Here is a 25,624-nt window from a genome sequence, read left to right as displayed (position 1 = left end):
GACGAGTTTTCCGGCTCCCGGTTTTTTTTCTTCGGAAACGCGTCCAAGTGGCTCTTTTTGTCTTAAAGGTTGCAGACCCCTGCTCTGGGACATTGATAGCTGCTCAAGGATGCCAACTGCTGACACAAACTCTGTGAATAACCAAAGCCCCAGCCATGTCCACTCCACACTTAAATAGTATTGTATTAAATGGGACTTAGTTAAGTGAGGCTAGGGTTGCGGCCTAAGGATTGCACACTTACCTGGAAGAAAGTCTAATCAAACCCTGCATGTTTTATTCTGATTAAAAATGCCCAAGGATCGGGCTGTATGTCTGATAGATCTCAGTGGAACTTACTTTTGAGTAAACATTCATTATATTGCACAGGGCTTTATTTTGACCAAAGCACATGCACATTTTATCTCCTTCACTGTTTAGGCATGGTCCAAAGTCACTTTGGGGCCCATATATATAATTTCTGCCTTAGTACTGTACAGTGTTCCCAAGTTTTTGATACTTGGCTTACTCTGTGTGTGTTTTAGATTTCAAATAAGAGGTATGCTGCAGTCTTGCCCTACTAAAGGAACATTCCAATTGTTTTAAAACAGAATAAATTATACCAGCTTTCCTCAAGATGGTGTAAAGTTACACCAGATCCAATCCCATTCTGGAGCAAGCCTACTACTGACTGAGCTGGCCTAAGCCCATCAGAGGGAAAACAAACAGACTTACACCACCCTTTATGTTGATATAAGTTCCACTGGATTGCTAGGTTACATGACTGAGCAGGATAAAGATAAAATCCAGCTCTGTAACTGGTATATATATATATATTTATTTTTTAAAAAATTGGAAGATTTTGGAAGTTCCACCTAGAGCATATTGAAGCAATCCATTCTTGAAGTAACCAATGCATGAATTACTGTGGCCAAAATCAGTCCAGGAACAGTTGTAGCTATTGTACCAGTCACAGCTGACACTAGGTGTTTCTAGCCACAGGAGCTAGCTGGGCCTCCAGTGAAAACACTGGATCTAGAAACACCCACAGGCTGCTCACTTTACTCTTTAGGGAAGGAGCACAACCCCATCCAGAACAAGAAATTGAAGACTTTCTCAGGCACTGGAACCACTTGACCACAGTGTCTCTGTCTTGCCAGGATTCAAGCTCAGCTATTTTACCTCATCCATTTTACCATGTATCTGGTAGACTGCACTAATTTCATTAAGATATTTACCAAGTTATTCTGTAAGATATTTCATTAAGATATTAACCAAGTTATTCTGTAAGTGAAACTTAGGTTTGTATTCAACATTAGTTCTACTCAGTTCTACTTAGTTGAATACAACCCTTTGTATTTACATTTTTAAAATCTATTTTTATCTACTGTGACCCTAGTATAAGTTAAAATAAAATCCTTTATGCTGTTATTTTTTTCTAGTTGCCAAGAGAGCTATGATCTCTGATCAGAAAGTAGCTTTACTGGAAGGTCACATTTGAACTAAAGTTCCAATCAGTAATTTACAGATTGGGATTTGGAGAGAGACAGTTTTAGTACAGAAGCTGCCACTTGCCAACCCTTTGTTAGATTTCTTTATGTATCTTGAACGATGAGGCTCTTTTTCCATGAAGTCGTTTAGAAATAAGTGATTAATAATCACATTTTAAAAATTATCACTGAAATTCTAGATCTTTGTACATCTGTGATATTTTGAGTTTACACTTGAAAATATGAAGTATATTGTGCACATGAATTTAATTGTCAGTCATATCAGGCCAGCTTCATCTCTTGTGTCTTTTGAACAGGCCTGAAAGATTCATTTCATTCTTTTGTCTTTTAATTTAGGATGATGGATACCAGATTGTAGTTTTCAATGTGCCACTTTTTTCTTATGCTGTTTTTATATTTTTAGAGATCATTGGATATTTTAAATGTATTAAATGTGTTGCGTTTGTATGTTTGGTTGTAAACTGCTTTGAGAGATAGTCTTGCCTGAAAAGCGGAATAGAAGGGTTTAATTTAAATAAATATTATACTGGTATACCGCTTGGGTTGCTGTGCTTTACTGCAGCTTCCTGTTGAGTTTACACGTAGTTGGAGACCTGAATGTCTGTGTGAAAGGACCCTACATAGGATTGTAACTTGTTTCAGCATTACTTGTTCCCAACTATGTCTGTATGACTGCATATTCTCAGATTTTTTAGCACGTTAAACTTGTTAAAAGATTAGTTTGACAGTGATTAAATAATACAATTCCATCATGCTTGTCCCGAGAGAAACATCCAGGCTAAGTCATTTACTCTGAGATGACTTCTGAGTTGCCACTCTTGAAACTGGATGAGCTGGAAGGTGGGATTGGACACTTAAGCAACCATGATTGATGACTCATTTTTAGTATCTCAGTCAAGTATTTCACTAAAAAGGGTAGATTTATCTGTGTAATACATTTATTTTTTTACTGTATAACACTGTCAGGGCTTCACCATAGCTTTGCTACATGATGAATTGCCCTTGCTATACCAGCCTATATTGATTTTCAAGCTATTCATATCTCAGTAATTACAAAACAAGTTCCTTGTACAGTTTATGCATTTTATTACAACATGCATTCAGTGTGAAATAACTCTTCCTATTTGGTAATATGAATACAAAAATGGTTTGTAATAGTAATAATGAAAAATTATGCTGCAGCATAAAACATGCTAGACATTTAATATCTAGCACATATCCTCTAATGCATATTGTAAATATGTTTTTAAAACTTTTTTTAAAAGTTTTGAGATAGGTAGTACAATATTAATCAATAAAACACATATTCAGTATGGCAGCTTTAAGAGAATGAAAGTGGTGGAGGGGAATCATCACTGGTTTGCAACAAATCTCATTTCATTGTCATCCTTTGAACAAAGAATCAGTGCAAGTTTATATATGAATACCATCACTTGGTTAAACAAGATCGAGCAGGAGTTTTCTAAATAAGTTATTAGCTGGCACCATTCTTCGAGTTCTTCATTTGAAATGTCAAGTTTCAAATAATATAAATGTTCCCAACCTTTAAACACCCATTCATTGTTTTTCTGACTGCCTAGAATAGCCTATATCCAGATTATGTTTTTGGCGGCTGCAAACAAGACACCTAAAAGGTTCTTGTGCTTATAAACTGAAGTTGGCCAATGAAGAGCAACCAAGCAGGAATAATAATAATAATAAATAGACATTTGTATACCACCCTTCATCCGTAGATCTCAGGGTGGTTCACAACATAATATTACAATATAAAAATGGCAAAAAATATGACAGCGTATGGTCTTAAATGAGTTAATTTGGAAGATGCTTATTCTCACCATCATAAATATGTACTAAGATCACAAAACTTCAAATATTTGGAACTTCAGTTTCTATCCATTTGGTAAGAGTCAGGCTCACCTCATACAAAGATGAGGATGCTCAAGTTTCAGGTTCTCACACTTCCCTCTCTCCTCTTTTCTGTGACGTGCATTTTAATCTTGACTGAACTATCCTGACTGACAAAGAGAAACGTCATTTGGTCTACTTCATAACATTTTTTATTATCTCTTTCACGGTGACACAATTAGTTTTTTTTAAAATATGATTCAAGGAATTAAATAAGATATAATATGAACCCTTAGCTTAAATGATTTTGTGGCTTATTGGGTCAGCTAAACAAAGCTTAGCTTGCAGCTATATTTATTTGAACAGAAAAAAGCAAAGTAGTATTAATCATTTTTAAAGTTTTGAAAGTTACCAAAAGACACATGGGGTTGCTTGGAATATAAAGGTTACTTAAGATCAGAGGCAAGTTTATTAGTAACAAATAATCATGTTAGTTACAAACATGCACATCTAGCTATTGTTTGGTACTCTGTGGATACACCCAAACAAAGCTAATTATTTTATATTTACATTTGTTTAATTTGAGCCCCTGCACTCCCTACTAGGATGTTTTGTTGCCCTGGGTATGGTTTGTCATAAAAGAGTAGGATTTTAAAGCAAAGATAAGTAATAAATCAGTAGTTTCATTGAGATGATCAAAGTACTTTTTTTGTTTCTGTTTTTAAACTTCACCTTAGTTTCTGAGGCCAGGTGAGTAAATCAAAGGCTGAAGCAAGTTAAGTTGGTGTTAGCACATGATGAGTGACTGTGACCAAGTATAGAGTCATCCACTTTGTCAGTTATAGTGCACCCTGGGACCAGTTTCAACGATTCATTCTCCAACAGGATGTAGTCTTTTTATGGAGCAATGCCGGCTCCATTTCCTTGTGGGTAGAAGGAAAAGGTAGGGTAGTCTCCTGACATAAAAATGTGACATAGGTCATCATGCCAGCAAATGCAACAGGAATTTCTGTTCACCTCTTCCCCCAATGTGTTCCCCAAAGAGACTGCAGAGGGCTGTGAGACCTGCTGACACAGATTTAGGGGAGCATCACAGATGTTGCAGGGGAAGGAGATGAAGCGGAAATTCTATTGTACAAGCAGAAGTCAATTATGCAACTAGAATTAGCTATTTAGCCATTATCTTCTGTTTTTTATATATCATATTTTCATGCTCTTGAAACATACAGCAGAAATGGCATGTTGCATACCAATTCTGAGTTTCTTTGTTTCCAGTCTTCATCTTTGGAAAAAATGGTAATTGAACCAGCAGAGGGAGTACTAAACCCTTAGAACTATAGGTTTTGCTTTAGTCCTAGTTGGTTTCCTTTTGAATATCCTTATGAAAAATACAGTAATGTTGTATGAATCTAATCAATGCCTTAATCACTTTGGGCAATATTTTTGAAACTGGGTTCTGAGCAGAAGGGGTTGTCCCTAATTGCCCATGTCATACTGATAATGGCATATAAACAACGAAGCTAAAAGTTTTCTAGAGTACAGTTGTGATACTGTAATAGAAGAGGAAGATGAAATGACAGGAGGACTGTACAGGTTGTCTTTTTTCTATGTGCTGATAGGGTCCTAAGAACTGATGCACCATCTGTCATGATTTTTTGCTTTCACTACAGAATCTATTTGGAGTAATTAGAGTTGTTATCTGAATAAGCAGCTACTTGGCTAGATTAAGGAAGGCAGGGTCTGTTTATAAAAGCGTCAACTACTTGTTTGCAATTTTTAAGCTATAAGGGTGGATGTTTTTACAAAACTATCAATTCTTAGTACATTCATTGTCTAGTCGCTGATAAAACTGATTTTTCTCGTCTCCTGTCTTTCATCCCATTGTTTCTTTTCATTCTTTTTAAATGATGCTGTAGATTTATATTAATGTATACATTGTATGCAGTATTGATTAGATACTTTGTACCTCAGAATGGGGGGGGGCAACGATGACACACAGATACTGTATACAATTTGTATAAATACTACAGTGGCATGGTTTGTGGGAAACTACTGTATTCTTTGATAAAACACAAACTTGTAGAATTTAAGTGTGGCCAGACGGCGGCAGCATTGATTCAAAAAGCTTTAGATTGATGGCTTGTCTGTGCACTCTTATTTCCTCTTGGCAAACAATATTGAGAGATAGGCCATATCTCCTGCCCTGTTCCATTTTAAAGAGAGATGCTCTAGATTTGGAACAGTACAAATACTTATTTCTTTATGAATCACTTCCCATAAAATATCTCAAAGTGATTTTACATTAAGAACAGCAACAATTTAAAGTGTCACATGATAATCACAATAACAGTGTAGAATCATAGAATTGTACAGTTGGAAAGGACCATGAGGATCATCTAGCCCAACCCCCTGCAGTGCAGGAATCTTGCCCAAGTATACAGAATTGCATCAAGGAATAGAAACAGTCAAACTACAAGAGAGTGGTAATAATACCAGTATTATCCTTGTGACAAATTGGCTAAAACACTAACACAATAAAGTAAAAATTTGAATAATGAATCATGATAGAGTGATGTTCATAAGGTCATTATGTTGTTGTTTAGTCGTTCAGTCGTGTCCGACTCTTCGTGACCCCATGGACCAGAGCACGCCAGGCACTTCTGTCTTCCACTGCCTCCCGCAGTTTGGTCAGATTCATGTTTGTAGCTTCGAGAACACTGTCTAACCATCTCGTCCTCTGTCGTCCTCTTCTCCTTGTGCCCTCCATCTTTCCCAACATCAGGGTCTTTTCCAGTGAGTCTTCTCTTCTCATGAGGTGGCCAAAGTATTGGAGCCTCAGCTTCACGATCTGTCCTTCCAGTGAGCACTCAGGGCTGATTTCCTTAAGAATGGATGCGTTTGATCTTCTTGCAGTCCATGGGGCTCTCAAGAGTCTCCTCCAGCACCATAATTCAAAAGCGTCAATTCTTCGGCGATCAGCCTTCTTGATGGTCCAGCTCTCACTTCCATACATCACTACAGGGAAAACCATAGCTTTTACTATACGGACCTTTGTTGGCAAGGTGATGTCTCTACTTTTTAAAATGCTATCTAGGTTTGCCATTGCTTTCCTCCCAAGAAGCAGGCGTCTCTTAATTTCGTGGCTGCTGTCACCATCTGCAGTGATCATGGAGCCCAAGAAAGTAAAATCTCTCACTGCCTCCATTTCCTCCCCTTCTATTTGCCAGGAGGTGATGGGACCAGTGGCCATGATCTTCGTTTTTTTGATGTTGAGCTTCAGACCATATTTTGTGCTCTCCTCTTTCACCCTCAATAAAAGGTTTTTTAACTCCTCCTCACTTTCTGCCATCAAGGTTGTGTCATCTGCATATCTGAGGTTGTTGATATTTCTTCCAGCAATCTTAATTCCAGCTAGGGATTCATCCAGCCCAGCCTTTCGCATGATGAATTCTGCATATAAGTTAAATAAGCAGGGAGACAAAATGCAGCCTTGTCGTACTCCTTTCCCAATTTTGAACCAATCAGTTGTTCCATATCCAGTTCTAACTGTAGCTTCTTGTCCCACATAGAGATTTCTCAGGAGACAGATGAGGTGATCAGGCACTCCCATTTCTTTAAGAACTTGCCATAGTTTGCTGTGATCGACACAGTCAAAGGCTTTTGCATAGTCAATGAAGCAGAAGTAGATGTCTTTCTGGAACTCTCTAGCTTTCTCCATAATCCAGCGCATGTTTGCAATTTGGTCTCTGGTTCCCCTGCCTCTTCTAAATCCAGCTTGCACTTCTGGGAGTTCTCGGTCCACATACTGCTTGAGCCTTCCTTGAAGAATTTTAAGCATAACCTTGCTAGCGTGTGAAATGAGTGCAATTGTGCGGTAGTTGGAGCATTCTTTAGCATTGCCCTTCTTTGGGATTGGGATGTAGACTGACCTTCTCCAATCTTCTGGCCACTGCTGAGTTTTCCAAACTTGCTGGCATATTGAGTGTAGCACCTTAACAGCATCATCTTTTAAAATTTTAAATAGTTCAGCTGGAATACCATCACTTCCACTGGCCTTGTTATTTGCAATGCTTTCTAAGGCCCATTTGACTTCACTCTCCAGGATGTCTGGCTCAAGGTCAGCAACCACACTACCTGGGGTGTACGAGGCATCCATATCTTTCTGGTATAATTCCTCTGTGTATTCTTGCCACCTCTTCTTGATGTCTTCTGCTTCTGTTAGGTCCTTACCACTTTTGTCCTTTATTATGGTAATCTTTGAACGAAATGTTCCTTTCATATCTCCAATTTTCTTGAACAGATCTCTGGTTCTTCCCATTCTGTTGTTTTCCTCTATTTCTTTGCATTGCTCATTTAAGAAGGCCTTCTTGTCTCTCCTTGCTATTTTTTGGAATTCTGCATTCAATTTCCTGTATCTTTCTCTATCTCCCTCGCATTTTGCTTGCCTTCTCTCCTCCGCTATTTGTAAGGCCTCATTGGACAGCCACTTTGCTTTCTTGCATTTCCTTTTCATTGGGATGGTTTTCGTTGCTGCCTCCTGTATAATGTTTCGAGCCTCCATCCATAGTTCTTCAGGCACTCTGTCCAGCAATTCTAAATCCTTAAACCTGTTCCTCACTTCCACTGTGTATTCATAAGGGATTTGGTTTAGATTGTATCTTACCGGCCCAGTGGTTTTTCCTACTTTCTTCAGTTTAAGCTTGAATTTTGCTATAAGAAGCTGATGATCTGAGCCACAGTCAGCTCCAGGTCTTGTTTTTGCTGACTGTATAGAGCTTCTCCATCTTTGGCTGCAGAGAATATAATCAATCTGATTTCGATGCTGCCCATCTGGTGATGTCCATGTGTAGAGTCGTCTCTTGTGTTGTTGGAAAAGAGTGTTTGTGATGACCAGCTTGTTCTCTTGACAGAACTCTATTAGCCTTTGCCCTGCTTCGTTTTGAATTCCAAGACCAAATTTGCCAGTTGTTCCTTTTATCTCTTGATTCCCTACTTTAGCATTCCAATCCCCTATAATGAGAAGAACATCCTTCTTTGGTGTCACTTCTATAAGGTGTTGTAAGTCTTCATAGAATTGGTCAATTTCAGTTTCTTCAGCACCAGTAGTTGGTGCATAAACTTGGATTACTGTGATGTTAAAAGGTCTGCCTTGGATTCGTATCGAGATCATTCTATCATTTTTGAGATTGCATCCCAGTACAGCTTTCGCCACTCTTTTGTTGACTATGAGGGCCACTCCATTTCTTTTACGGGTTTCTTGCCCACAGTAGTAGATATGATAGTCATCCGAACTGAATTCGCCCATTCCCGTCCATTTTAGTTCACTGATGCCCAGGATGTCAATGTTTATTCTTGCCATCTCATTTTTGACAACATCCAACTTACCCAGGTTCATGGTTCTTACATTCCAGGTTCCTATGCAATATTTTTCTTTACAGCATTGGACTTTCCTTTCGCTTCCATGCATATCCGCAACTGAGCGTCCTTTCGGCTTTGGCCCAGCCGCTTCATCAGCTCTGGATCTACTTGTACTTGTCCTCCGCTCTTCCCCAGTAGCATGTTGGACGCCTTCCGACCTGAGGGGCTCATCTTCCAGCGTCATATCTTTTATATGCCTGTTGTCTTTGTCCATGGAGTTTTCTTGGCAGGGATACTGGAGTGGCTTGCCGGTTCCTGCTCCAGGTGGATCACGTTTGGTCCAAACTCTCCACTATGACCTGTTCATCTTGGGTGCCCTGCTCGGCATAGTTCATAGCTTCTCTGAGTTCTTCAAGCCCCTTCGCCACGGCAAGGCAGTGATCCATGAAGGGGAAGGTCATTATAGCAATGCCTTATTCTTTAAGGGGCATGTGTTTCTGTAATTTGTACTTCCTTTATCCCCTTTCTCATGGCATTTCTTTTTTATTTTAAATAATTTGATCATAAATTTAGATTTCACTTACAGATCCAAGCACTACTACCATTTTCCCATTGCAAATAGAAAAATAAGACTTTTGTTTTAGCAGAAATGTGCATTGGCAGAGTACTAAAATTGTACTCCTGTTGACCACCATCTAGTATTTGTGGACAGATAATGTGCTATATCTAAATGTTTTTTTTAAAAAAAAAAAAAAAAAAAATGTTCCATGAGGGTGTGATTTTTGGAAAAGAACAGTAAAATAGGTATCTCTCTGTAGCAAGATTTCCCCTCCCTTCAGCCTGACTTCCATTGTTAGGGAAAAATAGCACCGTAGTCATAGCAGCTATTAAAATTCAAAATTGGAAACAAAAATTGCCTCACATCATTCTCATAGGAATGCATATAGAGCCTTAAAAATAGCTCTTTAAGAGTATGAGCTGCCACCACTCATTTTGATATACTGTTAACATTGATGCCTAACCAATTTTGATAACTTGTTCCTGGATCAAAACAAGCTGGCTGTTTTGTTAGATTTTATTTCATGGAAATATTTCTTGTATTTTAACTTCAGTATATATGATCACTCTATTATTTTTAAAAATATTTTTACTTTAAGTTGACCTCTTGTAGAGCCACACATCTGCTCTATGCTTTTGTCATCCCCCCCCCCCATCATAGGCAAATCTGTGCTAATAGTGGCTAAATTAGTGTAATATAATACTTTGACTTCATGAGAATTCTTCACTGGGCAGCTTTTAATAGTCCAATAAAAATCTGATGTTTCATCTGCAGTATAAAGAATGGTCAAAAGTCAGTTTTTCCTGTGATGGGACTCTGCCTTCAAAGAACCTGGGGGTCAGCTTCTGATCACATAGTATTGTAAAAATGCTGATTAAATGTATTCATAGGATCATCTCAGTTCCTAACAGTGCAAATAAAATTCATAAATTATTTTTAAGTCAGTGGTGGTATGCAATAATCTTGTTTTACAAGTTAACTCTTTTTACATTTTGTCCTTTTCTATAATCTGCCTCTGGGTTCTGAAACTTCAGATCCCTTTATTATCTGTTTTGTGGTGCAATAAGCAATCTAATATTGTTTTTGTGTTTTGCTGTCATAACTCTCCTTTATCTAGTTCAGTTTTATTTTAAAAATTTGTACACTGCTTAGTTTCCAAAACCTAGCAACATCATTTTAAAGTGTGGAGGAGAAAGAGGGATTTAAACCTTGATTTTAAGTTTTTGCCCAAGTAATTTCAATAGTTCAGTAGAATGCATATTTAGCTCTTGAAAACAGTGTTGCATCTCTTTAATGAAATACACCTAGTATTCTGGAATGTTAAATTGTAATATGGTCACCCATTCAAGTTAATATTAAGATCCTAAATTGGTAATTTAAAAAAGTTTTCCTCAGGAAAATAATTTCCTGATGTTGTTTTGATGACTCCTACATTTTTATTTTTAAGTAAGGATGTGGGATGTTGCTGGGCCTCCAACTCCTTCATCACCCCAGACCAAAGGCCATGTTGGCTGAAGTCTATTGAAGTTGGAATCCAGCATCAGCTGGAGAGCCAGTTCTCCATCCCTATTTCGAAGCCCACTTTAAGAATACTGGCCACAATTTTTAATATATGAAGAAGCAGGCGCAGGAATTCTGTGTGCATTTGGGTCACAAGGGGAAAGGAGGAAGCTGATGCTCTCATGTTTGTTTGTATGTCCTGCAGAGGTGTCTTGGTAATATGAAGAGCCAGGCATGGGAAAGGGTAGGTTGGATTTGGGTACCAGGAGTGGTGTTTCTTTTTGATTTACCCTTCCTTTGCATCCCAATGGCTTGTTTGGAAACAAATCCTGACTATCATCTGCCAGTGAGTGATACATAGTCTCTTTGTGAAAGTTTCACTGACATCTGTACAGTTCTATGCTGTGTTCTAGTTACTGAGGAATTTTTGCCATAGATGTTGCACATAGTAATGTGGTGGATTTCTTTGTTTTATTGGCCCCAGGGATGCCTTGAAATGTGATAAGATTTACATCCAGCATATTCTATCTTGCTAAGGCCTGTTTGCAGTGACAGGATTTCAAATGGTTTCTGGAATGCATGCATAATCTGTAGCAAAAATGGCACAGTGCAGCTGGTATTAATGAGCTGTGTTTACTATTTGGAGGTTTTAAATAAATTATTTCAAAACTCAAGTGTAGCTTTAAGTGCTTGCCAAATGGCACTTTTTGTAATTCAGATTCCATTGATGGGAATCAGGGAAAACATTAGAAATGATTTCTAAATCCCCATTCTCTTACACTTAAAAAGAACAACACATTTATAATAGCACTTTAAGTAAAAATGGAAAGTGTCCTAGAGTAATTTTTATGGTGCTGAGGAGAGAAGGAGATTGATGTTCAGCATGTTTGGTATAAATATGATACTTTGTATTCTCGTGCAAGAAAAGGAAGTCATCAATATCTTTTTTTAATAGTTTAAATTATGGAGTAATATATGAAATTAGAACACACTATATGCTGCTATTTCTCCGATGCTTCTTTGCTAATATTTCATGTTAAGTCAGTTTGAATATTCTCTAGTGTTCTTATAAACGAAATTCTCACACAAATGTAATTTCTAAGAAAGTTTAGTTAATTGGATGGATAAAGTTGCTAAAATGGTACAGCAGGCTTCAGTTTGTTATTAAATCATTGTTAACCTGTTTTTCCATTAAAAAGGGTCCCAGAATGACTTGCAGATATCAGTTTAATAAAACAGCTCCTGCCCTTAGGCATACAATCTAAAAGACAGTACACAACGGGGAAAGGGGTTGGGAAAGAGGAAGAAAATCAAACTAACTTGGGTATTAGATTTTAGTTTCAAAGTTCCAGCTGGGTTAGAAACAGTTCAAGAATTTGACTTAAGTGTTGGTCATTTTTACTGTATTTTATAAATTCATGATGTATATCACCATATTTTTTGAATGAGTTGTCGGGTTAGAAATACTTGTGTACAGTGAGGGCGAAAAGTATTTGATCCCCTGCTAAATTTGCCCGTTTGCCTTCTGACAAAGAAATGACCGGTCCTGGGTTAAACCACAGAGCCTAGGACTAGCTGATCAGAAGGTCGGTGGTTCGAATCCCCGCAACAGGGTGAGCTCCCGTTGCTCGGTCCCTGCTCCTGCCAACCTAGCAGTTCGAAAGCACGTCAAAGTGCAAGTAGATAAATAGGTACCGCTCCGGCGGGAAGGTAAACGGTGTTTCCGTTCACTGTTCTGGTTCACCAGAAGCGGCTCAGTCATGCTGGCCACATGACCCGGAAGCTCTCGGCCAATAAAGCGAGATGAGCACCGCAACCCCAGGTTCGGCCACGACTGGACCTAATGGCTAGGGGTCCCTTTACCCTTTACCTTTATTGTAGCTGTGAGAGACAGAATAACAACAGGAAAACCCCCAGAAACCCAGAAGACAAAAGTCACAGATTGATGTGCATTATAATGAGTGAAATAAATATTTGATCCCCTATCAACCAGCCAGAGATCAGGCTACTTGGTATCTTCACTGTATGTATTTAGCTGAGATTAGAAGCACCTGCTGTAAGGGAGAGGTCTTACCTGTAATCCCAGCTCATTACAGTACCTGTACAAAAGACACCTGTACACAAATTAGCCACCAAGACCAAGACCAAAGAAAATAGTTGGTAACACACTACTCTTTGAAGGACTGAGATCTTGCAAAGCCTGCAAGGTCCCCTTGCTCAAGACAGCACATGTACAGGCCCATCTGCAGTTTGCCAGTGCACATCTGAATGACCCAGAGGAGAACTGGGTGAAAGTATTGTGGTTAGATGAGACCAAAATCGAGCTCTTTGGCACCAACTCAACTCGCCATGTTTGGAGGAGGAGGAATGCTGGCTACGACCCCAAGAACACCATCCCCACCGTCAAACATGGAGGGGGACATATTATGCTTTGCGGGTGTTTTTCTGCTAAGGGACAGGACATCTTCACTGCATCGAAGGGACGATGGACGGGATCATGTGTTGTCAAATCTTGGGTGAGCACCTCCTTCCCTTAGCCAGGGCATTGAAAATGGGTTGAGGATGGGTATTCCAGCATGACAATGACCCAAAACCCACGGCCAAGGCAACAAAGGAGTGGCTCGAGAAGAAGCACATTAAGGTCCTGGCCACTTTCTAGACCTTAATCCCCTCGAAAATCTGTGGAGGGAGCTGAAGGTTCGAGTAGCTACACATCAGCCTTGAAATCTTACTGACTTGGAGAGGATCTGCAAAGAGGAGTGGGACAAAATATGTCCTGAGATGTGTGCAAACCTGGTGGCCACCTACAAGAAATGTCTGGCCTCTGTAATTGCCAACAAGGGTTTTGCCACCAAGTACTAAGTCATCTTTTGCAAAGGGATCAAATACTTATTTCACTCATTATAATGCACATCATTCTCTGACTTTTGTCTTCTGGGTTTCTGGGGGTTTTCCTGTTGTTATTCTGTCTCTCACAGCTACAGTAAACCTACCATTAAAATTATGGACTGGTCATTTCTTCGTCAGAGGGCAAATGGGCAAATTTAACAGGGGATCAAATACTTTCCCCCCTCACTGTAAATAAAGGAGAATCCAGGAGTCACTGTTAGCTTAGCTTAGCCAGTGGCAAGGCCCTGCAGTCCCATCAGTCCTTCTACTTTAGCCTGATGGAATATACTTGAAAACTGAATTATGTTAGCCAGTGCTAGAGATGATAAATGGACATCACCAGATGGGCAGCATCGAAATCAGATTGATTATATTCTCTGCAGCCAAAGATGGAGAAGCTCTATACAGTCAGCAAAAACAAGACCTGGAGCTGACTGTGGCTCAGATCATCAGCTTCTTATAGCAAAATTCAAGCTTAAACTGAAGAAAGTAGGAAAAACCACTGGGCCGGTAAGATACAATCTAAACCAAATCCCCTATGAATACACAGTGGAAGTGAGGAACAGGTTTAAGGATTTAGAAGTGCTGGACAGAGTGCCTGAAGAACTATGGATGGAGGCTCGAAACATTATACAGGAGGCAGCAACGAAAACCATCCCAATGAAAACGAAATGCAAGAAAGCAAAGTGGTTGTCCAATGAGGCCTTACAAATAGCGGAGGAGAGAAGGCAAGCAAAATGCGAGGGAGATAGAGAAAGATACAGGAAATTGAATGCAGAATTCCAAAAAATAGCAAGGAGAGACAAGAAGGCCTTCTTAAATGAGCAATGCAAAGAAATAGAGGAAAACAACAGAATGGGAAGAACCAGAGATCTGTTCAAGAAAATTGGAGATATGAAAGGAACATTTCGTTCAAAGATTACCATAATAAAGGACAAAAGTGGTAAGGACCTAACAGAAGCAGAAGACATCAAGAAGAGGTGGCAAGAATACACAGAGGAATTATACCAGAAAGATATGGATGTCTCGTACACCCCAGGTAGTGTGGTTGCTGACCTTGAGCCAGACATCCTGGAGAGTGAAGTCAAATGGGCCTTAGAAAGCATTGCAGATAACAAGGCCAGTGGAAGTGATGGCATTCCAGCTGAACTATTTAAAATTTTAAAAGATGATGCTGTTAAGGTGCTACACTCAATATGCCAGCAAGTTTGGAAAACTCAGCAGTGGCCAGAAGATTGGAGAAGGTCAGTCTACATCCCAATCCCAAAGAAGGGCAGTGCTAAAGAATGCTCCAACTACCGCACAATTGCACTCATTTCACACGCTAGCAAGGTTATGCTTAAAATTCTTCAAGGAAGGCTCAAGCAGTATGTGGACCGAGAACTCCCAGAAGTGCAAGCTGGATTTAGAAGAGGCAGGGGAACCAGAGACCAAATTGCAAACATGCGCTGGATTATGGAGAAAGCTAGAGAGTTCCAGAAAGACATCTACTTCTGCTTCATTGACTATGCAAAAGCCTTTGACTGTGTCGATCACAGCAAACTATGGCAAGTTCTTAAAGAAATGGGAGTGCCTGATCACCTCATCTGTCTCCTGAGAAATCTCTATGTGGGACAAGAAGCTACAGTTAGAACTGGATGTGGAACAACTGATTGGTTCAAAATTGGGAAAGGAGTACGACAAGGCTGTATTTTGTCTCCCTGCTTATTTAACTTATATGCAGAATTCATCATGCGAAAGGCTGGGCTGGATGAATCCCTAGCCGGAATTAAGATTGCTGGAAGAAATATCAACAATCTCAGATATGCAGATGACACAACCTTGATGGCAGAAAGTGAGGAGGAATTAAAAAACCTTTTATTGAGGGTGAAAGAGGAGAGCGCAAAATATGGTCTGAAGCTCAACATCAAAAAAACGAAGATCATGGGCACTGGTTCCATCACCTCCTGGCAAATAGAAGGGGAGGAAATGGAAGCAGTGAGAGATTTTACTTTCTTGGGTTCCATGATCACTGCAGATGGTGACAGCAGCCACGAAATTAAGAGACGCCTGCTTCTTGGGAGGAAAGCAATGGCAAACCTCGATAGCATTCTAAAAAGTAGAGACATCACCTTGCCAACAAAGGTCCGTATAGTAAAAGCTATGGTTTTCCCAGTAGTGATGTATGGAAGTGAGAGCTGGACCATAAAGAAGGCTGATCGCCGAAGAATTGACGCTTTTGAATTATGGTGCTGGAGGAGACTCTTGAGAGTCCCATGGACTGCAAGAAGATCAAACGCATCCATTCTTAAGGAAATCAGCCCTGAGTGCTCACTGGAAGGACAGATCGTGAAGCTGAGGCTCCAATACTTTGGCCACCTCATGAGAAGAGAAGACTCACTGGAAAAGACCCTGATGTTGGGAAAGATGGAGGGCACAAGGAGAAGGGGACGACAGAGGATGAGATGGTTAGACAGCGTTCTCGAAGCTACAAACATGAATCTGACCAAACTGCGGGTGGCAGTGGAAGACAGAAGTGCCTGGCGTGCTCTGGTCCATGGGGTCACGAAGAGTCGGACACGACTGAACGACTAAACAACAACAAAGAGATGATAAAAGTCTTCATTCAAGTCAGGTAGTGGAATTGGCAAGTGGAATATCCAGAAGAAAATTGTTCTGGGAAGACTGGAAAAATAGAAATAGCCAGACCTCATAAAACATGCATGCAAGTGTATGATAACTTTGTGTCTGTCAACCTAAAAAACTTAGATATTATCACATCTGGATTTTATTTGCTTGCTGAGATGACTGTGTTTACATTATTCTGCAGTTTGCTTTTGCCAAGGCTATTCACAATTGCCTATTATTCTATCATTCATTTGTATACTAGTATTACATTTGTATAGTAACATTAAGTTTAATCACAGAGTTCCATGTTATGTTAAGCATTCCACATTTGTTTCTTGAGTGAGGCATTTGCTTCCTTAAAAAAGGGGGATAGTTGCATTTAAGTGTTGGTCCATTTTTTCAAAAATGAAATAAAAAAATCCATCTGTTCATCTGTCACGTGGATGAATGTGCATTATCATATTTTAAATTGACAGCTTAATCTTTCTGTTTCTCAACTTCTACTCTGCTTTTTTTGCTACAATTCTTACTTGCATGCAGAAAAGGATCATAAACTGTCTAAAATAGCACTGTTTCTCCCCTATCTTTTAGAGTCTTTTTTGCAACATCTCAGTGACCTATCAACCCATGGATAGCTGTTTTAATAGATCAGGCTTCCTCATACTTGGCCCTCCAGATGTTTTGAGACAACAATTCCCATCATCCCTGACCACTGGTCCTGCTAGCTAGGGATCATGGGAGTTGTAGGCCAAAAACATCTGGAGGGCTGAGTTTGAGGAAGCCTGCTCTAGATGGCTACTTGTCTTTTCTTCTATAGTCCTAGCATGCTTGTTAACTTGCTGGTTAAACTATTAAAGACTGATATCCTTCCGTATGTGAATGTAGTATTTCTCTCAGCTTCCATTGTTTGACAAATGCAGAATATTTTAATTGTTCATAATTTATATTTGCAGTATATGTTAGTCCTTTTTGAACTAAATTCAGGCCATTTGCAGTGATATTGCAACACTGTGAATTAAGTCTGTATGAAAATAAGGAGCTGTAATAAAATCAAGCTTGATGGACCACACATTTCTCATCTTAGAATCAGAGGAATATAACCTTTTGCACATGAAAGGAGGCAGGACCTTTTATCTAAAAAAGATAGTTAAAACAGTAGTCCTGATTCCTGGTTTGGCCATATTAGGCTGGTAAATGAAATTAAAAATAATTTCTATCTAGTGGAGAGTTCTCCTTTACAACACACACGTGCAATTCTGGTTCACACAGAACTTTCTCCCTTCTGTATGTATGCCAAAGCAATTCACTTAGCAAAAATCAGGAAAAAATGAATGTACAAAATGACCCCTTGAATGCTGGTGAACAAGAGGCACAAGAAAGGAAAGGGTACTCAAATATAAAGAGAGAATACATTATAAAAAGGGAAATATATGATTCTGAGCCTTGGATTCATCCAGTGGAGATGAGTGATGCATTGTTAAAGATCCCTGAAAGCTATTAAGAACTCTTGAAAATGATGAGTAAAATGTAAAGAAATGTGCAGTGCTATTGAAAATTGATGTGGGAGACAATGTAAAGAAGTGGTGTGTGTGAGAGAAAGAGAGATACGTTTACAGACTGTTGAAAAACAAAAGCATCACCACCACAATGCTACATTGGAAATCTAGAAAAAGAGTGACCATGGGTAACTAGTAAAACACCAACATTGAAATGCTGAATGGCATTTAGCAGATTCTTCAAATAAGTATTTGAGAAGAAGAATGTTAATAACACCATTCAAAGATGTTTGAGGGCTCTTGAGAGAGAACTGAAAGAAAAAGCATTCCACTGAAAAAAAGAAAAGCAATTACTTGGGAAATGGAAATATCTATGTAGTGAAGGGTCAAGGCCAAATTAACCAGTAACTTTATTGCTAGTGAGAAAGTAATGTATTTGGGAAGAGTTAAGTATGGGAAGGCATGCTTCATGTACGCACAGGGGCTACCAAGCACTCCAACAAAGGCTTTGTTGCCTCACCAGTGGTAACAACTTTATTAGTGAATACATATTTGTTTGCAAATACATTTGCTTGCCAAGAACTTTTAATACTCAAATGTCCCTTTTTCTAGTTTTTCTAGCTTATGCAAATAAAATATTTTCTCAGGCAGAGGCAGTATACTGTTTGTGAGCCTTCTTCACAAGAATGGAGCTCTTCAATCCCCAAACAACTCTTTTTTTGCAGAGGCCATTGCTTTATCTAATTTTGCTCACATTCCTCAATATGTCACACACTTTGGCTTAGAGGAGCTAGCACAAAGGTGTGAACTATAAGTACCAAGGTCAGTTTGCCAGATTTGTAAAATAGCAGCAGGAAACTGTCTGCAGAGATGGCTTTCCTCTCATGGGAGTTCTAGCTTCAAAAGCTGGGTTTCAGTCAACAGTAAATGGGTATTAGCTGGAAGGAGAGATTGAACGCTTTATGATTGGAATAGAACAAGAGGGCAGTTGTGCCCTGGAGAAAGTGAGGTGCATGGAAATAATATGGAGTACAGTATATGGGTGAAGTTTATTGTGAAACTTGGTAGAGTTGGGAAGACAAGTCTTGGGTGGAGCTGTGAACCATTTCTGTTTTGCATCATGTTAAGTGTACTTAAGATCTGAACCAGGGGCTTGCACCAGTTTCCCTCTCAATCACCCTCTGCCCGATCTTCTATTTGTTCCCAAAGGTGTTGTTTATTGCAAATATGGTGCATGGTCAAATGGTTCTGGGGTGGCATTTTTAATTTGGAGATGCACAGATTTCCATAGAGCCATACCTACCTTGTCTTCAAAATAAGCCGGTTTCAGCGTGCTTTTGAAGAGGTGCGAGTATTGTAATATGTATTTGGTCCTTTGTCTCATTCAGGGATTCGGCTCTTTTCTATCAAATTTTACTTTGCTCTTTATGTTGTTACCTGTGATATAGATTTTCTTTTAGTCTACTGAAGTAGAGTGTTAGTGCAGTAGTTTTGTGTCCTCTCTCACTCTGACCACTTTCTAAACATGTAAGGAGTATAGCTTCTTTGGTAAAATTTGCTGACTTAATTGTGTTTCCAATTTTACGTTTAGGCTATACCTTTTTTATTGCTATCTCCTATTACAGTACATAGTCAAAATGGATCTTTGTGCTGAGAGCCTATGATTATTCAAAAATCCACAGCTGCTGACAAAGCACTGCAAGGGATCAGATTCAGGCTGCAGAACATATCATGCTCTGATGCTCCTGTAAATCAATAGAGCGGTGTGTTCTTCCCTAATGTTGGCTACCCAGAACCACTTCTGATATGTAACCTGCAACGCCTGTATGAATGGTAATCTTTATGAAGCCCCACATATAATGTCTATGAAATAAGAATTATTAATCTGAACAAGGTGTTTTCTAAAGAACAGTAAGAAATTTAAATGCATAGGAGGTGGATTGAATAGAAAAGTATACTAGGAGAAACTTGCATCGATTTCAAGATGAGGTTGAAAGTACTAGTGGGGTAAGACTGAAGGAAATGCCAATATTGATTTGCTTTTAGAAAAGAAATAATTAACTGTCAAGTTGTCCACTGGGTGATCTATTTAATATATTTTTCTTATATTTTAATTCACCCTCTCCCATTGTACAGGTGTGCTCACGTATACATAAATCTGCAAATATTATGCACAAAGAAAGAACTGTAGGTTATTAAATGGTTATGCTTTTCATCTCAAGTTGCACATATAGATTTACAAGTCTGAAGAGGATTAAATACTTGAATTAACCCCGTTTAACAGTGCAATCCTAGGCACATCTACTCAGAGGTAAGGCCCATTGAATTGAATTGGGATACTTCCCAGATAAGTAAGAATATGAGTGTGTCCCAAGATTTATTGTCTGAAATGAGACTAAATTCAGTCCATGCATTTTTAAAAATCTTAACTAAGCTGAAGGGGTATGGGTGCTATGCTTAATCCCCCCCCCTGCTTTCTGCTACTACCTATATTATACTTGTGACTTCTTACCAAGGAGGATATATATGCCTCTGTCAGAAAGATTTCAGGTTGTATATGATGAGTTCCCAGAAGTTCTAAGAAGTGGTAGGATATCATACGTCCTTTAGAGGAAGAAGCACCCCAGAGAATTATGAAATTGCAAGGCAGGAGTCCATTCAGAGAAAGAGGAACTCCCAGATTAACTCTGCCTCATGCAGCAATATACAAGACTCCTTAAGGCTTCTATGTTAAGTGTGGGGCTTGATCTCTTTTTAACCACTGCAGCAAGTATTCTCCCATCAGAGTTTGTAGGAGGGGCAACTGACCTTCAGGTTTTCTTTTTGAGGAAGATCAATCATCAAACCACTAAATTGGAGGAGTCTTCAAAGCCGTCTAGTCCAATCCTTGATCGGGTTTTCCAGCACTTGATCTGAAAGTCTTGCCAGTATTCAGTCTGTTCACCTTCAGAATAAATCCAAGACAATGAAGTAATTCATGCATTATTGAGATAAGGGAGCAGAAAGAACAGGTCCCCTTTCTGCAGTCTTGACAGAGACACCACCTGTGTTCTTCTTCTTCTCTTGCAGCTGTTGTTCAAAGTGGTCTAAAAGATTTGATAATTACCCTCACAGGGCGTAAGAAAACCATGGTTCATGGAACTGATAAACATTTCCTTGTGTATGTTTTGGTGGCTCCTAAAGATAGTATATTTCCTTAATCAGGGGATGCCATTGCACTTGAGGTCAAAAGTGGCCTGTGTGCCAAAGTATATGCAACCATAACCGTTTAACTCTGCTCTTGACTACAGCCTCCCTCACCTCACCCCATTCTCATTTTCTACACACACACACACACACACACACACACACACTTTGTCAAGGGCACAAGGGACCCTAGGTACACCTCTGCCTCCGGAGCAGGAGAAAACAAGCTTGTTCTGTCTTCCATGTGACACCTTATCCAGGCTAAACATCCTCAGCTCCCTCAACTGTTCCTCATAAGGCATGTTTTCCTGACTCTCGTACAGAGATTCTCCACTTTGACTTTTAGTAGGGTTCTATCTGAAATGGATTTTTCTTCATACAGGCATGGAGAGCCTGCTTGTGTCATTTAAATAAGGTTCCCTAAGTAAAAAGATCTCAGATGGTTGCTATTCCTCACATCTTTTCTACTGCTATTTTCTTCTTCTGTATGGAGTAAATTGTTGCTGCTGCTGAACAAAAGGTTACTTTGAAGCATAATCATATCTGAGAACACCTCTCTCAGATGTTGCTTCATATGGATTAGGACACATCTCAGGGCCATCCCAGTTATCTGCCGTAGTTTTCGCTCTATAGGATGCACTTTTCCCCCTTCAAAAATGAAGGGGAAATGTGTGTGCGTCCTATGGAGCGAATGCAGGGGGGAGGCAGGCAGGAAAAGCCCCCAAAAGCCGCACACAAGCTCTGCACGGCTTTTGCGGGCTTTTCCTCAGGAGGGAGAAGGGACTGACATGGCCAGTCAGTCCCTTCTCCCTCCCCATAGAAAAGCCCACAGGAGCCGCGCGCTCCTTAAAGGGTGCACGGCTCCTGTGGGCTTTTGGGGGAGGTGGGGTATTGCCATAGCCGCGCGCAGCCTCTCCCTGCCGGAGAGGTTGCGCAGAGCTAAAGAATCCATAGCCCCGTTCAGCCTCTCCCGGCTGGAGAGGTTGCGCGCGGCTATGGCAGAAGCCAAGACAGCGAGCGGGATGCGTCCCGCTCCCTGCCTTGGCTTCTTTGCGCTTTGGGGCGGGAGGGGGACGACCCAGGCTTCCCCGGCAGTCCCGAGAAGCTCGCGGAGCAGCAGGAAGGCTGCGTGCCTTTCCGCTGCTCCCCGACCTGCTCTTTGGGGCTGGCGGTGGGCTTTTCCCCGCCAGCCCCAAAGAGCAGGTTGAAAGGAACCCGAAGCTTCCAGAGCGCAGCGGGAACTCCCGCAGTGCTCCGGAGGCTTCGGGTTGCCTTCCCTGAAGCCTGGAGAGTGAGAGGGGTCAGTGCGCACCGACCCCTCTCGCTCTCCAGGCTTCCAAGGTAGCCGCCTGAAGGTGACTGAACACACCTTGAACGGCACCTTGTTTTAGAGGGGGAGAACAAGGGGAAAAAATTCTCCCCCTCTCTGCGCAGTGCCTCCTGCTGCTTCGCTGAAGGGGCGCTGGGCAGAGAGGGGGATAATTTATTTATTTTTGTTCTCCCCTCTAAAACAAGGTGCGTCCTATGGTCGGGTGCGTCCTATAGAGTGAAAAATACGATAAATATGTCCTGCCACTCCATTGAATGTAAATTATGTTCAGCAGTGCTGTTCTGGGTGCCGTCTTTGTGGGTGATCTTAGGCTACATGCAGTGTTAGAAACAGATATGAAAGCTAGGAGCTAAATGGCACCTTAAATCTATGTTATGGGCGCAACAATGGAATGTCTAGGCACGCTTATTTATAACAATACAACAAAGCTGAAAATGAATGAACTGCAGCTAAAATTATGTTCATTTTTCACATGGTCTAATCCTTCCCCTGCCCAGCCCCCTAATATTCTTAAGAGGGTCTCTTCTCCAGTCTTCAGAGAGTAGCTGGAAGTGGGAAGACAGAAAAAGCTCCTCCTTTCCTTCCACTCTGAATTTTAATCGGGAATCTTAGGTGCAGTACTGCACCCAGAGCTCAGAAACTGCTCGCGCTAATGAAATTCCTTGTCTCAAAATGCTCCTAGAACAATGGGAATTTCAAACACTGGCTACATGTGAGTATATCTTCATGGTAGGATTGTCTGATACCTTAAGAAGATTAGGTGTGTTCTGGCTTAGGGGCAACACAGGAGAGAGTCAGTAGTTTTGTTTCCATACTTCCCTACATGCTGAGCTGTGTAAATGATGAAGCAATCAAAGAAAGGCATTGCAATCTCCCTGCAATGATTGTGGCAAATCAGGTACTGAGTAAAATCCTCTTATTTGTGGTCTGGGACTGCCAACTGCAGTGCAAGGGTGATGGGCTATGTCTGCTTCAGGGTCCAGTAATTTGACAGATTTAAGGGCTGGAAAGTATTTTAACTTGCAAATTGCTGTGCAGCAGGAATCATTTGAACCTTCTCTAAATTAATTTTAAGTTTCACATTTGGATAAAACAGTGCATCTCTGTGTGGGAGTAAGAACTGAGTATGTTGCATGTGATAGCTGATGTATCATCTCAAATCCCTGTGAGGCATGGAAGCCTTTTCACCTTTTAAAAGAAAACTACAGAGAAACAACTAATCCATGGTTTCAAATACAGCTATTAGCAGAGCTGGAAGTAAAATGGAATCTCCTGAGGCCTTTCCCACATGGCTGTTAAAAGCAACACAATGGAATGAAATAAGTATGAAGAACTTGCTGTGATTCCCACGGTTGGTGAAATTTCTTGTACTGAGTAAGTGTGTGGGGGTTCAAACACTAAAAATGAGCTTTAATATTTAATCATCTGTTCTTCTTCTGAGACCTATACCTGATTTCTTTAAGATGTAATCGAGAAGAAATTATTATTTCTATGGTTCCACCATTAAATATATACTGACAATAGAGGCATATTCATGTACCAGGATGCTAGGAACAAGGTATAAAATGTGGAAACTGTCCTTAAACCTTGTTTATAGTTGGAAATGATAATTATCAGATTAAGTCAAAAGTAGGCTGAAACGTTAGCTTTTGAGGAAGGCTTTTAATGGATGAGGTAGCACTGTGCAAATGTCCAGGGAGGGAGTTCTGTGCAAGGGAGAATGGACAAAGCAGGATGATATACAGATTTGGTTGGTTGAGGATGGAGGAGCAGTAGAAGTCAAGGTAAGGACATAATGTAAAAAAGGGTAAAATGATACATTGTTCCAAGGCTGTGGAGAACTTTAAGGTAGAGACATTGGGTTTGTGGTAGATTTAATTGCGTATGGAAAACATACCCTCTTTGGAAGAGAAGAGGATATGGATGTGTACAGGCCATCCCCTCTTCTAACCCTCCCTCCATCTATTGGATTTCTGGTTGCTCGAATACTGGGCCATCAGGCCTGGTAATGCGGTTACTTGATGCCAGCTTGGTTCATAATAAGACTTTGATTGCAGATGTGGGAGTGCTGAAACCTGCATGGATGAGCTTAGTGTTTAGGGATGTTTTTAATAACTGATGTTGTAATGTATTTTTAAACTTCTGTTGGAAGCTGCCCAGAGTGGCTGGGGAAACCCAGCCAGATGGGCGGGATAGAAATAATAAATTTTATTATTATTATTATTATTATTATTATTATTTTGATCTGACTCAGCTTTGGGTACTGAGTGCAATCCAGGGTTGGCAGTGCTATGGCCTATAGATTGCCATTTTATAGTCATACCTCATGGTACACAAGTAACGGAAGTAACAGAATGGATTACTTCTGGGTTTCGCCACTCGCACATACGCGCAAAATGACATCATGCACAGAAGCAGTGAATTGTGACACGCACAGACATGGGTTGCGTTCTGTTCAGGTTGCGAACAGGCCTCTGGAACGGATCCTGTTTGCAGCCAGAGATACCACTGTACTCACCCGAAAGTGCCCCTGCAATGGGAGGGGGTTTGAAAACCTGCACCTGGTGCTGAGAAAAAAAGACAGATTGGGATTCCTGTTGGTATATTTCTTACTCTGCTGCCTGACAGCTTCCCTGACCAAGGTAACTGTGGTGGTTGTAGTTGAATAACATCTGGAGGGTATCACGTTGGTTACCCCTCATCTAGACCCGTTCCTGTCTCCATCTCAGTTCTGACTCAGTTTGGGGATGAAATTGGTCTTTGTCACCTTGATGGACTACCTTGATCAAGAGAGGGACAGGGGAGTGCCACCCTATTACTTGCTCTCTCAGTAGCTTTTGGTGCTACCAACTATGGAATCCTTTTGGACCAGCTTTGTGAGGTGGGAGCTAGGGGGACAGTGTTGCAGTGCTTCTGCTCATGCTTTTGGAGAGTAGCATTGGTTAAGTGGCAGTTATGCTGTGGAGTGCCCCAAGATACTATTTTCTTCCCAGTGCTGAACAGCATCTATATAAAGCCACTGTGTATAGCCATTGGGAGATTTGGGGCAAGGTGTCCCATCTTAATACCTCCCTTCCATTTCATCCTCAGCATTACCCCCCCCCCCCATGCTGATTTCTCTAATGACATCCTGCTGCCATTTTGGGTGGAGAAGTGGTAGTAATAGTTCAAACAAATGGTGTATCATGCAAGCCAAGACTTGATCCCAGTGATTCTGTGTTACTCGCAAGTAACCAGTCAGTTAAAATGGTATGTCTTATGTGTGGTAAAATCTTGGCAATTACCATTTGTATCTGCATTCTGTAATAAAAATTGAAAAGCAGAGAACATGCAGGGGATGGATCCAGTGAGCAGTATCAGCATTGT

General features: G+C 40.4%; 1 protein-coding gene and 1 long non-coding RNA gene across 2 annotated transcripts in view; one reads left to right on the top strand and one right to left on the bottom strand.

The window, feature by feature from the left end:
• NDUFAF2 (NADH:ubiquinone oxidoreductase complex assembly factor 2) overlaps positions 1-25,624 on the top strand; it is a 49,600-nt gene that overhangs the window by 1,428 nt on the left and 22,548 nt on the right. The window lies entirely within an intron of this gene.
• On the bottom strand, positions 89-24,907 carry LOC310660143. Its single transcript, XR_014503237.1, has 4 exons — positions 24,777-24,907; positions 20,551-20,686; positions 1,195-3,503; positions 89-223 (listed from the first exon to the last, which is right to left on the bottom strand). It is a non-coding gene; the product is annotated as an uncharacterized lncRNA (long non-coding RNA).

Source organism: Podarcis tiliguerta, assembly GCF_965153285.1.
Source record: "Podarcis tiliguerta genome assembly, chromosome: 11".
NCBI classification, from domain to species: domain Eukaryota; kingdom Metazoa; phylum Chordata; class Lepidosauria; order Squamata; family Lacertidae; genus Podarcis; species Podarcis tiliguerta.
Note: the sequence above shows the minus strand (reverse complement) of the source record. Positions and strands in the feature narration are given on the sequence as shown.